Source organism: Cuculus canorus, chromosome 27 (genome assembly GCF_017976375.1).
Source record: "Cuculus canorus isolate bCucCan1 chromosome 27, bCucCan1.pri, whole genome shotgun sequence".
Classification (NCBI taxonomy): domain Eukaryota; kingdom Metazoa; phylum Chordata; class Aves; order Cuculiformes; family Cuculidae; genus Cuculus; species Cuculus canorus.
Genome location: NC_071427.1, coordinates 162,956 through 179,862, shown reverse-complemented (window position 1 = coordinate 179,862; position 16,907 = coordinate 162,956). Strand labels below are relative to the sequence as shown.

At 60.0% G+C, this 16,907-nt stretch overlaps 1 protein-coding gene across 1 annotated transcript in view; it reads right to left on the bottom strand.

Annotated features, from left to right (window-relative positions):
• NFIC (nuclear factor I C) overlaps positions 1-16,072 on the bottom strand; it is a 39,009-nt gene extending 22,937 nt beyond the window's left edge. The window contains 1 exon segment of the mRNA XM_009564098.2: positions 15,918-16,072. The gene's annotated coding sequence lies outside the window, so the exon portion shown is untranslated.
• Positions 16,073-16,907: the final 835 nt, after the last annotated feature.

The following is a 16,907-nucleotide window of genomic DNA, read 5'->3' as shown; positions in this document are numbered from 1 at the left end:
GATGATGATGAGGAGGAAGGAGCCCAGCTTGAGGCTGGCCAGAGGCTGCCAGGTCTGGGTGGGGGTGGCTGGTGGCAGCCACAAGTGTGGTGCACAGCCCTGGTTTGCAGGGTCATGCCTGGGTTTGGTTCCCCTCCCAGCAGGGGGAGGATGCCAAGGGAGCTGCTGCTCCGGGAAGGCACCCAGGAGCCCGGCAGCGGGATGGGGCAAGTGTCTCTGGAACTGGTGCTGGCTCCACTCCTCCCAGGGCTGCGATGCCGCTCCCTGGCCAAAGCAGACCTGTCCCAAAGTGAACCCTGCTTGGAGTCCCCTGAGGCAGGCTCACAGTCCCACACAGACTCCCACTAACTCGCTCTCGGCTCCAGTCCAGCACAGATGCCATTAACCCCAAACAGACGCTTCACAGTCCTGCAAACTCTAAACACACTTCCCTGCGCATAAACCCTGTGAACAGCCAGCGTGGGTCCTCTTGGCACAGCCCCAGGCATCTCCTAGCCCCCGCGTCCTCTGCACAGACCCTGCTGTGACCTGGCACAGGTGTCTCAGCCACAGCCCTTCCCACTCCTGAACCCTGGCATGGACACCAATAACCATGAGCACCAATCACTAGCACAGCCCCATCAACCCCAAAAAGTCCCTCCCCAAGCACAGAGCCCGTTATTTGCCAGCACAGACCTGCTGGCCCTGGACAGGGGACTCGCCCTGCTGGGGAAACCCATCCCTCCATGGGGATTCAACCCTGCCTGTGTACCCATCCTACCGCTGGGGACCATCTGATCCTGGCGACCCATTCTGACACAGGGGACTCATCCTGATCCTGGAGACTCATCCTGATACTGAGGACTCAACTCGGCCAAGGGACCATCCTGACACAGGAGACTCATCCTGACTGCGGGGACCCATCCCTGCCTGTAGACCCATCCTTATCCATGGGGACCCATCCTAACACTGGGGACTCATCCCTGTCTGTGAACCGATCTTGATCCTAGGGACTCATCTTGACGCTGGGACTCAACCTGCTGAGGGACCCATCCACTGCTGGCTGCTCTTGGGGTGGCTGCAGCCCTGTGCGGCCGCAGGGTCTGGTCCCTCCCCATCAGCAGCCACTAATTTCAGTGCAGCTGGGCAAGGGCTGGGCATTGTGTCTTAAATCAGGGAAGAAGGTCAAAGACAAGTAAGACAGGAGCTGATAAAAAAGCAGCAGAGAGTTCCAAAAACAATACTTGGCTGGGGCGGTGGGCGGCTGTTCTTCTTGGTGGCCAGTTATTCAGACAAGCCCTACAAATTGCTATCATCCCCTAGCCCCACCACCCTCCCCAGGCAGCCGGCAGCAGGACTGAGGGGGACATTGCACCATTTGTCCCTGTCCCTACCCCACCTGCCAGGTGGTCGAGCGTTGCTCCAGGGATTGTTAGGTAAGAGCCAGGGTATCCTTGCTGGGGGTGGCAGCACCTTTGGGTGACAGCTTGCCCCCGCTGCAAGGGTTGGGTGCCCTGCCACACGGCAGCAAGCAGGACCCCCAGTTTCTGTGGGGCTCTGAGCAGATGACACTTTGTACACTCTCACCACAGCACCGAGGACATTCAGAGCCCACTCAGATCCACATGTAGGAACCCATAAAAACCTGTTGCGTGCAGAAGCCCCGATGGCCTTCAGTGCCCCTGAAACCTGTTGTGCCCCCTACTCCACGGATTACTGCAAGACAGGAGCTGCCCCTGAAAGCGATCAGTCCTTTGCCAACTTTCCCTCCCGCCCAGCTTATCCCGCGCTGAGATGCTGCGCAGAGTTAAGCTGCTTTAGTGGGGCCACGCTGAGGGCAGCCGGGGGGGCACCAGAACAGCCAGTCGGATGAGTGGGAGCCTGCAGCTGGTGCCCAGGGCACAAGGTAGAAGACTTGGGACCGTCCCCATGCCCTGCATTGCCACCACATGTAGCCCCTCAGCCAGGCAAATCAGCCTGGTTGACACCAGCCAGCTTCGCACTTGGCACTGCTTTGGGAAGCAATGGCAGGGATGTGCTTTCTGTTTGTCACATGGCTGTCCTGATCCCAGCCAGCAGTGCCGGCAAAGGGCTGGTTAAGTGTTTCTCCTGCTGTTTTTCCTTTGTGGGCTGGGAAGCAGAGACGTGCTGCAATACCCAGACGAGGCTGCTCCTTGGGGCATTTCCCCGGACGGGAATCTGGCAGCAGAGCCTGTGCTTGGGCCCCATCCAGCCCAGGCTTGTAAAACCCCACGACCCAGGGAGGACCACGCCTGCATGAGGTGCTGCTGGACCCGGCACAGGGCCCCCTCACATTCCCCTTCCAGGACTGGTGGATCGCTGACTTTCCATACCAGAGACTGCAAGTGGAAACTGAGGCATGGGTCAAGCCTGGCTCTGTCCTGGGTCAATCCTGCTGTGAATAGGGAGGGGAAGCAGTGATGCTCTGCAAGGAGCTGGCCGTGCCAGTATTAAATACTCCCAGGTTTTGGCCGCACCAAGGATGTGGGGGGGGCACAGACAAGGTGCTGCATCTCCAGCGCTCCTGCCCATCATCAGCTCAGCTGGTGCTGGGGCTCTACACCATGTCTGCTTGGCCACGGCAAGTACCATCCACCTTGGGATGGTGGGGATGCTCTGTGCCACCATGGCGACAACAGCCAGGCATGAGCCCCATGGCTGGACACTGTGGCACAGGTTGGCCCGGCCTGCAAGCATCCCTCTACTTGAGCGCCTTGTCCAAACCAGTCAAGCCCAGCAAACAGCCTGAAGTTTCAATGAAAAAATGTTTCCTCAGGAAATTTCCCAAGCAGTTTTTCAAGGGGGTGGGTGGTAGGCAGAGGCGGAGAAGGAGAACTGGAGGACACAGTCCCCCTTGGCTGCGGGTTTTGCTCCCCAGCAGCACAGGAGGAGTGGATGCCATCTCCACCATGGGCAGGGAGCAAGACGAGGTGACCATCGCTGCATCCTGGCCCCGCAGGACCACACAGGGTTATTTTATGAAAGGATGCTCAGCCTCCCTGCCAGCCAGCCGCACCTCCAAACTGCTGCCGGCTCCCCTAGCCGTTCTGCTCCTGCCAGGTACCGCTCCCCCGCGGCCACGCGGGCCTGGGCAGGGGCCGGCAAGTTTGGTACTGAGTGCCGTGCCCTACAGGAAGCCTTGGAGTGGTGGCAGGGGAAGATGCAACCAGAGGACATTGCAGTAATCCTGAAAATTCCGGAATCCTGGTACCCGAAAGGCGCAGGGCAGGGACTTGCTCCTTTCCCAGCGTTGGTTTTCCTTTGCTGAAGCCCGCAGGTGCGCACGGATTAAAACACTGTGTTGGCCTCAGAGAAGCCTCCAGTAAGCCGCCTTCTTAACTGTTTGCCGAAACAGGGTCTCAGTAATAAGTTAACTCGGTAATGAGACCTGTTGCCAAGACAGATGCAAATGATTGGGAAGTGCTCATTAGAGGGGATGGAAGGAGGCACTTAGGCCCTGCAGAGCACCCAGCCCTTCCCGGGGCTGGCCCTGCTCTGTATTAGAGCCCATTTTACAATAATTGCTCCAGAGGAGGAAATCTATTTGGCTTCATCATAAAGTATTTATTAACAAGAGCTAATTCATAATTTTTGCTGCTCATCAGTGTGGTGCAGCCAGGCTGCCTGGGCTCTCAGCAGATCCCAAAGAGGCTTCCCTGCACTGGGAAGCAGCACCGCCACACTGGGAGTGGGGAAACCAAGGCACAGCGGGCACAGGGCAGTGGGAGGGAGCGTGACAGCAGCTGAAGCTACTGGGCCAGCAGCTGGGGACAGTACAAGCTGTGCTGGCCCTGCGTTCACTCACCCACCCCACACCAGAGCTGCCCATGGGGCAGAACAGGCTGTGGCAACCACACTCTCCCCCAGCTCCCTGCAGCAGCTCCTGGAGCTGGGGCGGGGATGACCAAGCCTTATGCTCAAAAAAATCCCTCTTGCAGCCTGTGCTGGGACATGGAGCCCCAGTGCCTGGGGCAGCCTGGCTGCCACTGCCAGAGCAGGTGGAGGGGAAGGCAGCACAGGATGCAACCTCCCTGCAGCTCCTCTCCCCAGACCTCTTTTTTGCCCCCAGAGCCAACAGCATCTCAGCCAAGATCTGTGGTGCAGCTCAAGGCTGTGTATGAGCTGGACAGTACCCACAGCCTGCTCTGGATGTGGCACTCTGTGCCCTCAGTCAGGACGGATGCAAGTCCACAGAAAGGGGATCCCATGCCTCCATTTAATGCCTGATGCTCAGACCTGCTCAGGATCAGACCAAGAGGTAGCCGCAAGCTCAGAAAGCACCCAATGCTCACCACACCCCTTCACCTGGACCCCTTCACCAGCTGCCCTGAGCTCCCTGCACTCATGCTGCCCCAAAATGCTCTAGCCCTTCTAGAGCTCTGTCGCCATGCCGGGCGCCGTGAGCACCCTGCACTGGACCAGTGCCCACCTGCCTGTGCCTACGTGCGGGCGGGATGCGATGCCGGTGTGCTCGCCCTCGCAGGTGGTGCGGCTGCCCAGTGGGGGCGTGGGTGAGCGCGCTGAGGCCGCTGCCGCGGGTCATGAGAGGCCACGGCAGGCAGGGAACCTGCCAGTTCTTTGGAAAAAATCAAGGAAGAAAAGCAGCTCTCTTTGCAGTTGCTGGTGCTTAGGTGCCAGCGTTGGCTGGGCATGCGCCAGCCAGCACAGCCCTCCCCCGCTGAGGCATCACCGCTGGCAGCTGACAGCTGGGGTGGCCCAGGTGGGCTGAATCCAGGGGGTTTTCTCCATCAGCACAGCACATGCCTCAACCCGGTGCCCACCACCTCGCCTATGGTCTGCCCACATGCTCTCTCACCTCAGCAACAATTGGCACTGCTGCTCCTGGCTTCGCCAAACAGACCCCGTACCAGGGTATGGAGAAGGGGTTAAAGTGCCCCGGGAATTGGAGGTGCTGGGATGTGAGATCTGGCACTGGGAGTGCCCGGAGCCACTTGCTGGCTTACTGCAGACTAACTTGAATCCCCAGGTGCCTCAGTTTCCCCAGGTGCCGTCTCTGCCTGTCCCTCTCAGGGTGTTGGGAGCCAATGGCTCAGCCGCTTTCCCCGGGGTGGACCCCACCTTCCCCCAGGGTGCAGTGCTGCCTTTCCAAAGATGGGGAAACTGAGGCACAGCACCTGCCAGGCCAGCCCGCAGCAGAGCAGGATGTGACGGCAGCTTCTGGGGTCCTGGAAAAGCCCTGTGAGACCCATCCCAAGGCCAAGGAGATCTCCCCTGCCCTGGGAAGCATCCTGTGCCCAGCAGTGTCAGGGACACGTGGTCTTCCCAGACGAATTCCCCGGGGGCTCCAAGGAAGGGAAATGTTTCATGGAACTGGAAAAAAAAAAAACTTGCCAACAGCCCTCAGCACTGCAGCTCCTCCACCAGCCTGCGTCAGCGCAGGGCCCCCAGGGGTGGCCTGCTCCCCCTCAGCCCGCTCCTGGCACACAGTGATGACTGTGCCACAGGGGTGCTGAGACTGAGCCAGATCCTGTGCTTTACCACTAAAGACTCCGGTGGTCCCAGCCTGGGAGCCGCTGGGATGGGATGCAGGAACAGTGGCAGCTTGCAAACCCAGGAATGCAGAGGGGGAAACTGAGGCAGGAGAGATGTCCCAGGACCAGCAGTGCCACGTTTGCCTCTGGAAGTGCAGGCAGACTCAGCTCAGTATCAATCCCCAGCACCATGGAAGCCCAGAACCAGGCAGGGCCCTCCAGCTTGAAGCCAGGCTTGAGCCTGCCTTGTAGTCCCTGACGCAGGAGGTTTTTATTTCCCTCTCAATATATATTTAGCCCTGCTTGCTCTGTCCTAGCCTTTCTGAGGGTGATTAATTCCCCCCCCGTCCATCATGCACCATGTGTCAGGGTGCAGAGAATGCTTCCCCGGCTCCCTCCTGGGGATGCCCACCAGGGCAGGCGACGGCACTGGGGGTGTCCCCATACCCTGCGACGGGGAGAGCTGTGGTGAGCTTCTGGTGCCCACCCAGATGCAAGTCCAATCCCCAGCAAGTTGGAGGAAGTCACCGATTACAAATAGCCCCAACCTTTTGCTGAGGAGCTGGCAACTTGCAGGTGGATCAGCGCCCTTAAGCCCTGGGGTGAAGAGTTCCACGGCCCCCCAGCCCCATGACGTTTGGCCGCACCATGGCTCATGCCAGCGGTTCAGCCTCTCAGGCTCCCCGGGGCTGCAGACCCCTGCCGGGAACCTGCACCTAGGGCTGGGGAAACTGAGGCACAGGGCAGTGACAGGCTCTCCTGGAGAGCAAAGGGAGACACAGTGGTGTCCACAGAGGGTCAGCACTGCCCAAGCATGGCCAGATACCGCACCCTGAGCATGGAAGGACAAGACTCCTTTAATAGGGGAGGGTGTTCATCCGCTTTCAGCAGCTCAGCAGAGCCTTCCTGGGGAGACTCAAAGGTTGAGTCTGGCGGGTCCTATTTCGGGAGGGGTTTGGATGCCTCCCAGGTAGCTGGAGCTGGGCTGGCCTGAACAAAAGGACTCTGTTGGGACACTGGCCTCCAGCAGCACCCAGCGCAGAGGCTGGTGGCTGTGGCTGGTCTCCTTGTCCCCACATAAGGAGTCAGTGCCAGGGTGGGGGCAGGGGTGAGCACCCCTCTCCCATGCCAGGTGCTGTTCCCCACCAGGAGGTGAACTGAGACACGGAGTGGGACTGTCCTTGCCTCCCCAGGCTGTGGCTGTAACCACTAAGTGACACTGCCATACCGCAGAGACGGCTGTGCCAACCTGCCTCATGATGTGGCAGTCCATCAGCCACTCGCCCTGGGCTACTTGCCCAGGCTGGCCCTAAGCCATCCCCCAGGGCAGTCCAAGGTCCCCAGGCAAGGCCAGCTGCTCCGGGAGCCAAGACTCCAGCTACCAGCTCCACACCAACCAGAAGGAGAAACCCCTCCGTCAGGCTGGATTCTGCCCGCTCCGCACCACAACAGGGTAAACTGGGGTGCCATCACTGCCAGCACTGCTGGCCCTGGTGAGGGAGTGACATGGGATGAGGGCTCTGCATCACCTCAGTCCTTCACTCCTGGCCCTGGGGAGCTTCAGAAAGCCCCAAGATTTGGGGGTCATGGCACCATTGCCAGCCCACGCACCCTGCACGCAGCCTGCCACATGCAGAGCTGCACGTGCCCACATGCACACCCATGGGTGCTGGGCATAGAAAACCCCGGGGGACAGGGATCAGCTGAGTGGGCAGGGTCCTCACCAAGGTGATGCCAGGAAAGCTCCAGCTCCTGTCCCACCCCCTCACAGGACACAGCGAATCGGTCACAGCTCAGCCCTGGTGCTGCTGCCAGCAAGCTCCCCTCTCCAATCAATTCACCACCACAAGGCGAGGAGGCTGGAAAGCACGTCCCGGTTCCCTCCGGTCGTACCTCAGGATTGCGATGTAGTCATACGCTAATGCATCTGGACTCATTTACGGGGATGAGAAAATGTTTCCCACAAAGTCCCATTAAGATCCCAGTTCTCACTCTATTTTTAGTGCCCTCAGCAACAATGCCTTCCCCAGCCGCCCCGGTGCCAGCAGGGGCACCCCAGGCCAGCACCTGGTTTTGGGGAAGCTGAGCAGGGTGAACCCTGGCCCTATGGTCCTTGATCCAGCAGCTTTGCATGCATGGGGTGGTGGGGATGCCCCAGCTTTTGCTAAAGAGCAGCTGAGGAAGGCAACCTGGTGGGAACAACAGCGGACACTGCCCTTGGTTCGCTGCCATTGGCCATGGAGCCCCAGGATGCCGTGCCGGGGCGATGCGGTGCTGGGCGATGCTCAGTGGGGGCTAGGCACAACAGTGGCACACACCTATGCCTTGCGATCGCTCGGTGGGGCTGGGCATGCCAGTGGCAGCACATCCTATGCCTTGCGATCGCTCGTGGGCTGGGCACGCCAGTGGCAGCACATCCGATGCCTTGCGACTCGCTCTGGTGGGGCTGGGCACGCCAGTGACACAACATCCTATGCCTTGCGATTCACTCGGTGGGGACTGGGCACGCCAGCGGCAGCAAATCCTATGCCTGCAGCAGGTGTGGGACCTGGTGATGGCCAGGGCTGGCCCAGCTGCTCCCCCTCTACACCAGCACTCCCAATCCCCCCCTGCAGCACCTCCTCCCCCAGGCAGCGGGTGCCTATAGGATCCTGGTAAAGCTGGTGAAGGCACACACTAGATCCTGCCCTCGGTGCTACACCCTCTACAGCTATCTGTAGCCGTGACCTCAGCGGGAGCTGGGGCAGGCGCCTGGCGGCGCATCCTCCTTCTATGGCAGGGCTGCCACCACAGCCCCCGCCCGGTCAAGAGCTAGCGCACCAGACTGAGGCTCTTTATCACCATCCACTCGCTAATTCCGATGGGATTCAGTGTCGGGGCTCTGCCCACGGGGTCACACCAAAGCCTTTTTCCGGAGGGGTGGGGGGGCTCACGCCAAGCGATGAACACCATCCGACAAGGCAGTCAGTGGTGCTGGGTGTCACGTGTGAGGGGACAGGTTCTGACCCCAGGGGCTGGACCAGAGGGCACGCAGGTGACCCAGCTCCAAGGAGGGCACGTGGGGGACGCCTCGGGTGCCGGCAGGGGTGACCTGAGGACACCCAGCAGCTGTGCCCCACAGGCGCCAGGGTCGGAGCCGCCTGCAGAGCCAGCGGAGCGTGGGGGGAACCTGCTCACGCTCTGCCGGGTGCCCCGGGGAAAGCGGAGAAGGGGTGGCCCAGAGGAGGGGAATTTCCCCAGCTTTTTTTTCTCCAGCAAACTCCTTGGCTTGTGCAATTAGAGAAATTTGTTTAACAAACTCCCGGGGGAGCAGAGCGGGAAGGTGGGGTGGCATGCGGCCAGGGGTGCTGCTCACACAGGCCTGCTCCCTCCCTGCCCGCACCTTTGATCAGCAGTGTGCTTCGCCAGCGGAGAGGAGCGGTTCCTCGCAGCCAGGCTGCGGCCAGAGCCCTGTTGGGCCACACAAAGTGCCTTGGCCTCTACGGAGCTGCCCACAGCAGCCCCCCACCCCAGCCACACACCCCTCAACCAGTGCTTTGCAGCCCACTCTGCTCACTCACCCCCATTCCACCACCCTCATCGGGATGGCACAGCCCCAGCACCCTGCCACACCTTGTCCCCAACCTGCTGGGCCATGGGAAGTGCCTTGGCCCCTGCGGAGCTGCCCACAGCAGCCCCCTACCCCGGCCACGTACCCCTCATCCAGCGCATTGCAGCCTGCTCTGCTCACTCACCCACATCCCACCACCCTCACTGGGACGGCACAGCCCCAGCATGCTGCCACGCTTGGTCCCCAACCCCTGGGCCATATGTGTGTGCCTGGCACCCGCATGTGCAGCATTGGCTGATGGGCAGGCGCAGGCTCTGGGCACGCACTTGTGCGCACTTGCGCTCACTCTCTTTCTCGTACAATGCCATTTCCATCAAAAACCCTTTACTCTGCACTTTTTGCCAGCACTGCTTCATTGGTATTCACACCGCGCCACTCGCCTGTCCTGGCGCACAGGTTACTAAAGGAGATTTTGCGGTGCAGCACAGTGGGGGTCACATTACAGCCCGCGACGGCTCACTTTCCTGAATCGCCAGGCAGAAGCCAAGGGATGGCAGGAGGGGAGGGTCAAAATCCAGCACAGCTCACACCAAACAACCATGGGACGAAGCAGCTCGGGGTTGTGCATTATACCGGGGCAAGGCAGGCTGGTGGGTGGGGAGCTGTGCAGCAAACACTGCGAGGGGTGGGAGAGCTGGCAGGTCCCCAGTGCTCGCCATCCTCCCTGGCAGCCCACCATGCCCAGTGCAAGGTGGGAGCAGCTGGGACCCTGAGCAGAGAGCGGGGATGTGATTGGCACTGCCATCATCCTCACCACTAGTGCCTGGCCAAGTACTGGGTGGCATCCACTGTGTTCCCAGAAGGACTGTGTCCCTGTGACAGCATCCTTGGGTGAAGAGGGATCCGTGGCGCCTCTCGTTTCGGGGAAAGGGAAAATGTCTGGGTGGAAAATCAACATTTCTCTTGCTGTTTTTTTTTTTTTTTCCTCTGAAAGCAAAAATATTTCTTGGTTTTTCCTGATCAGAAACATGTTGGGGGTTTTTTTTGGACAACAGCCGGTCAAATACCATTTCCCCATGAAGGGAATGCAGGGGCCCTTTGCAAGGAAAGCAAAAGCCTTCTTAAAAAACAAAATAAAACCCCTTCTTTTCTAAAAAATCCACCTGGCCGTGGACTTGAACAAACTTGCAGGGAAGAGGGGTCAGCAGGAGAGCCAGATCCTGGCAATTCCCATGTCAAGCACTGCTGCCTGAGGGTTCTGCCACAGCGGCCATGACTGGAAGGGCGATGCCCACAGTGGGCAGCCCAAAGCCTGGACCTGGGGATTTTGCCCAAAATGTTGATTAGAGCTGGCTGCTGGCCTGGGAAGGGAGGATTAATGCACTTTTAAAGCAGCGGCGAGTTAACCGAGAAATCAATCCTTGGCAGGCGCTGGCTCACGGGTCCCCCAGCGTGTGAGCGCTGCTGCACCTGGGCCACGGGATCCTTTCCCAGCATCTCTCCAGGACTTGGGAAGCGCCGAGCCTTGGCGGCCAGCAAAGGGCATTGGGTCCCAGCCAAGCTGGCACAGCACTGCGTGGCTGAGGGAAATGACTGCCCAGGGCCGATGTGATGGATGGGAGAGCTCAGCCACCCGCTCGGGTGCGAGCCAGGCCCCAGGATACACACGGGGACCCTGTGCATCCCCATCCTGCAGCTGACACAGCCTGGAGGTCTGCATCCCCTGCCCAAGGGCGACACTGTAGCAGGGTGCCCAGCCGGGCAGGGCAGAGAGGGAGGCTGAGCTCACGCCTGTGCCTATTTGGGGCAACCAAAGCCTTCAAAGGTGTTTTGGTAACCCAAAACCCACAAGGGTTTGGCACTGGGCACCTCTGCCCCACTCTATGAGGCTGTACCCACCAACTCAACCCCATCAGCAGTTCCCAGCCGTTCCGTGGGTGACATAACTGATGATGCCACATGGTACCAGCCCGACTGGGCAGGGCTGAATGCCCATCGATGCCCTGGCCGCTCCCCATCACTTTTGCTGCCCTGCCCAGCAGACCCAAGCTGTCACAGGAGAAACTCCTGTCTCATGGGTCCCCGAATGGCAGATCATGCCCCAGCCACCCCAAGGCACTGCCTGCACCCCCTGGCTTGGGTGCAGCAGTTGTGGGGGGCAGGAGCCCTCCTGGCCCCCTCCCACAAGCGCTCAGCCCCCCCGTTATGGCACTGCCATCCTTGTGCAGGAAGAGCCTCAGCACGGCCGGGGGCAGCAGGCAGTGAGCCAGCCTCACAGGGAGATATTTTGCCTCCCCCCAGCCCTCCTTCTTCCCCTCCAGCAAGGCTCCCCATTGCTGCCACCGTCCCCATCTCATCCAGGGCTCAGCTTGCCCCTGGGACAGGAGCAGCCATGCCAGGAGTGACAGTGGGAAGCGATGGGCACCCCTTGGGCTTTAGGTGGCATCTGGGGACCAGGGACAGGGAAGGCTGGCGCTGGTAGCGCTGGACAAAGAAAGCTGGCAAGCAGGCAGGGGACACTGTCCCCCCCTTTTCTCAGGGTGCAAAACCCCACTCCCTGTCCTCCCCACTGCGCGCAGCCCCAGGCTGGAACAAATCCTGCACTGCCACTGTGGCTGTTTTCCCCTGTGGTTCCCAAGCTCTTGGCACTGGGGCTTCCTGGGGCTCCCAGAGGAGCCATCTTTGCCACTTTTTGCTGCGTCCTTGCCAAGGGGAGCACAACCCTTGGCACTGCTTCTCTGCTTGCCAAGCCTCACAGTGCCGGCATGGCCCCATCCACACCCCAGCCACGCTGCAGCCACCACTGCAAGAGGAGAACTGCTGGGTCAACACAGGCTCCTGGCGTCGGTCCCCAGCCTGTGCAGGCTTGGGAGAATAAAAAAGCACCAGAGAGAGTTATTCTTCCTCACTTTCAGACGCCCGGGCAGCGAGCAGGGCCCTAGCGGCTGGGCTTTGTTCAGTAAGCTGCAAAAGCGCGCGCACACTTGCAGCGCTGGGCATGCAGTGGGTTCACTCCCTGTACAGAGGGAAAGGCAGGGAACCGCAGGCAGGGAGGAAAGCGCAGGAAGGGGCAGAGCTGCCTGGGAATGTGAATTATTGGCGGGCGCCACAGTGCACTGGAGGAGGGTGGCAGATTTATTGTGCGAGGCCCCAGCCAAGTTCAAGGTGATGTGGGGAGTGGGGTAGCCTGGGTGCTGGCCGCTCGGCTCTCACTCAACAGTATCTCCCATGCAGCAGGCCTTATCCTGCCCGCTGCCCCATCTGCTATCCCAGGCCTCTCATCTGGATTTATAAACCACTCTTAAAACAAGATCTACTTTTCCCCAGCCAGGATTTAAGATCCGGTCAGGCAGAAGCAGCAGGGTCCTGGGCAGCATGAGCGGCAGGGCAGGGCCACACGGGCACAGTGCAGCAGGCACCTCGTGGGGAAAGCAAGGATCTCCCGAAAGCTGCATTTAAAGAACGGCCTCATTGTTTTTCCCAAACACCACCCAGCAGATGGGAGAATTGAACGGGTGTTGCAACCTTCCCTCTCTGTCCCCACTGTGCCTAGCTTGCTGCTCCCATCCTTTGGCAGCTGATCTGAGCTCCCAGCTGGAAACCAGTTTGCTGGAGCTACTGGTGGAGGGGGCAAGCATGGACGCTGCTCTCTCTCGCTGAAAAGCCACAGTGCTTTCAGGAAGGAGTTTTGTCAAAGGATGCCCTGGTGAGACGTGCCCGGCAGGCAGTTCCCCACTATGGCCACACGCCCAGGCCAGCAGTGGCAGCCGAGTGATGCGCAGAGCCAGCCAGTGGCGGCTGGGGAAAGGCGAGATCGCCCTCGGCACCCAGCAGACATGGCTGCGACTGGGCCACGTGGCCGCAATGCCTCTTGCAGCCTGGCTCTGTCCCCCGGGCACCACAGCATGCCCATTTCCCTGAGTGCTGGCAGTGTTTGCTGGTACGGAGGCTTGTGCCAAGCCACCTTGGCCAGGCTGCTCCCCGATGCCCCCAGGACTGGGTGACGCCGACTCCGACACACGCAGGGTTTTGTTCCTGACAAACAGCTCCGGGTCAAGCAGCACAGGCACATCACCTCTGCACCAAAACCAGGCACCAAGGATGCATCTGAGCAAAGTGGTTGGAGCCAGCTGACCCGCCAGAGTCTGACCACAGAGCCTCTCCCCTCTCCCACACCCCAAAGGACTCTTGGAGCCCAGGAGAGGGGAGAAGTTCTCTGGCCAGACCCTGGCAGGACACCTGGTGGATGACCACTGCAGCCAGCTCCCACCTCACCTCGCTCCCAGCCGAGGGGTCCCAGGATTGGTGGCTCAGGGAGTGCCAGGCTGACTGTGAGGGGCTGCAAATGAGCCAGAGATTTGCAGGAGCATCACCAGTCATCAAATCTGCACATCTTGCTCCAAGGAGCATCCCAAATCCACCCCCTGCAACCTTGTTGCAGATCCAGGAGCTGGGGATAACTGGAAAAACTTCTGGCTCCTCGGCTGTGCTTCCCAAGGGAGACACGTGTGGGTGCTTAGCACTGGGGTTATTTGGAACTCTGGCAGCCGGAGCCTCCCTCTTCTTCCTCGTGGGCAGGGTGAGGCCTCACGCATGGCAGCGGTGCTGATGCCGCTTCCCTCCTAACCCGGGCAGCTCCCTCTGGCCTTCCCAGTCTGTCCCCAAGGACAGACTCTGTCCCAAGGAGGGACAGAGGTGAGCCAAGAGAGTGGGAGAAGTGCCCAAGCAGGGACAGGGAGCAGAGGAGGGTAAAAAAGTCACCCTCCTCGCCCGACAGGAGACTCAGCCAAGGCCCCATCCAAGAGCGCATTGTGGATGATGCCTTTGCCAGGGCTATTTTGGTGCCACCAGGCTGCCAAGCCCTGGCCTGGACCAGCAAAGTCCAGGATGTGTGGCTGCCCAAGCCGTGGCTGGGGTCCGAGCGGCTTTGCTGGGCTCGAGGGGATGGCAGTGGTGGTAACGGCAGGGAGATGTGTGAAGGCAGAAGCAGGGCGGCTCCTACGCACGTTCCAATGTATTCACATCACCACCCGTGGCTCCCGAGCCCGGGCGAGCCTCCCTGCCTCGCGAGTGGGACGGGAATGGGGGGAGGAATGGGGAGGGGGCAGATCCGGTAGGTGCAGACGACGTCTGATCCCATTTGAGCCAGGCAGGATCAGAGCCAAGGCTACGCCAGGGCACGGCAGGGGGAAACCAGAGCTTTCGCCTCGTGAAGACAAGAGGAGTGGAGGTTGGGATCTGCAAAGGAAGAACCAGCTCCCCCCAGTTATCTGGGCAAAGCATGGGGAACAGCATGGGTTTGTGAGCAGAATGGCTCCTGCGAACCCTGGGATGGCCAACGGCTGCACAGCTTCCCACATCAGACCAGCACTGTGAGCTGGCAACAACGGGATCTGCCAACCAGTACCAGCTGGAGACTGGGATGGTAGGGAGGTGGAGGGACCCCGGGAAGGATGGAGTCCAGGGAAGGGGAAGAGACAACAGAATAAAAAAGACAAAAAGACAGACCTAGGTGTGACCCTTGCCAAGTCAAACACATGGCAGGGAGCACCATCCCCAGGGTCACTGGAGCAGCCGCAGCACTGCCCACCCCCACCCGTGCCGCCCCAGGGGTGCACGCTGCCCCCGGCACAAGGCAGGGGCTGCAGAGGGGACCTCTAAGCCCCCAAAGGGCAGCTGAGCCCAAGGGTCTGAGGTGGGGCCGGACCCTGCCTCCAGCTCCAGCCCAAGTATCGGGGTCTGGCCGGAGAATTGCCGGGTCTGGTGGCAGCACCCGCGCCAGTGGAGCAGAGCCTTGGCGGGTGCGGCACGAGGCCAGATTCAGAGCAGGCAGCGGCTGCCAGCAGGGAAGAGGTTACGAGTCGGGGAAGCTGCCTGCTCAATAATTAAATAAATAACAGCGATCAATATGGACAGAGCAAAGGCAGAGCTGCAGCGGCCGTAATGCAGGTGAGGGGGGGTTCCCTGAAGCCTTCCCCCACAGCCAATCCCAGTGTTTCGAGGAGACTTCAGGGACGACCCCTTGCCCGCACCGTGGGCTCTGGCACAGCCACCCTGCTGCGTGCCATCGGGCCACGTCGGCGTGGCCTGGAGTGACACCAGCGTCCCCACGCACACGGCTCGGGGCTGCCTCTGGACAGCCCTACACCACAAACGTGGACTAGCATTGCTCCTCGCTCGGGACACCAAGAGTGTCCCCTCTCATCCTGCCATGCATGACCCCCACCGCCCTCTCGCTTGCCAGTGTGGCACAGCTCAGCTGGTTGCAAATTGTCCCAAACTTGTAGGATTTTGAAGAAAAAGCCTGTACCCCCACACACCTCCTTGCACCCCACCATGTGCAGTTGGGCTGGGGGGGGGGGAAGGAAGAAAAAGTTTCACGCTCTGCAAAGAACAGCGCAGCCAAGGCCAAACCCGCAGTGCCAACACCCCCCTTGCAGCCTCCCAGCCAGGGACCCCCCAACACCCCACTGCGTTCCCCCAAAGCCAGAGCTTCCCCGCACCACCCACGTCCAGGTAGCGCAAAAACAAACCCAAATAAAACCCAAACCACAATGCAACCTCCTTCCCCCCCCCCCCCCAAAGTGAAAGCGGAGGCAGAAAAACCCCCAAAAGCACCAGAAACACCAAAAAAAAACCCCAAACTAAAAAGGTGGGGTGTGTGTGGGGAAATCAAGAGGGAAATGCGGCTCCTCCGAGTAGCCCCAACCCACCCTGGCCCTGTTATGATTATTTTTTTATCAGTGGGGGGAAATTTTTCTTTTTCCTTTTTTTTTTTTTTTGCATTGCAACTATAAAAAATCTGTTGCAGTGAAGGGGTGCAAATTGATTTGGGGGGGATTTTAGGGGTGCGGGATGGGGAGGGGGGCGGTTACCTGGGTCAGGCAGAGAGGAGACGAATACATCCCGAGCCGCGCTGGGAAAGTGGCAAATTGCAGGGCTGAGACTCGAGGCGTAAAAGTTACTGAGTCATTTCGGAGGCTGGAGCAGTCCGGGCGTTTTTTCTCTCTCTCTCTCCTCCGGAGCTGCTCTGCGGGGCCCGGGGGGGGGGGGGGAACCGGGAAGGGGGGGGCGGCCCCGCGGGAGGGGGGGCCGGGGAGGAAACAAAATGAGTCCAACTTCCAACTGCCTCCCCCCCCGGAAAAAAAGAAATAAAAAGCAAAATTGCAAAATTCCCCCGCCGCCAAGGAAAAGAAAGCGCTTTTTGTTGGTGTGTGTTTGGATTTTTTTTTTGGGGGGGGGGTGTTTTAAAGAGGCAAAAGGCTCATCTTCACCCGGGGGTGGGGGACGGCGGGGCAGTCAGAGGGGAAGCGGCTCCATCCGAGGCAGCGGAGAGAGGGAGGGAGTGAAGAATGGGAAAATCAAAAAAAAAAAAAAAAAAAGAAGAAGAAAAAAAAAAAAAGGAGCGAGGAATGAAGTGACGTTATGAAAAAAGCCCATCCCAAAATATTACATCCCATTTAAAGATGTAGGAACCCCCTTTGGCTCACAGGGGCAAACGGGGAAGCGACGGCTCCCCCCGACCCGGGCGGCGAGCGCACCCGTTTTCGGCTGCTTTGGAGCTTTTAGTTGTTATTTATTTATCATTTTTTTTTTTTTTCTCAAATCAACGGAGCCAATTCGGCGGAGAGGAAAAAAACCTGCAGATTCATGTGCAACTTCTGGGCAGCGGCTCAGGGAGAGGCGGGCAGGGGATGCCCCGCGCTCCCCCCGCCGATTCCGAGGCGGTTCGGTTCCTCCCGTCCCGTCTCCCCCCTTTAACAGCGCTGTTATCACCGGGGGGACACACAAACAGCCCCGAGTCCCCCCGCCAGCGCCGCTGACCCCTCCGAGAGCCGCTTATTCCCTCCCTCCCACTCCCCCTT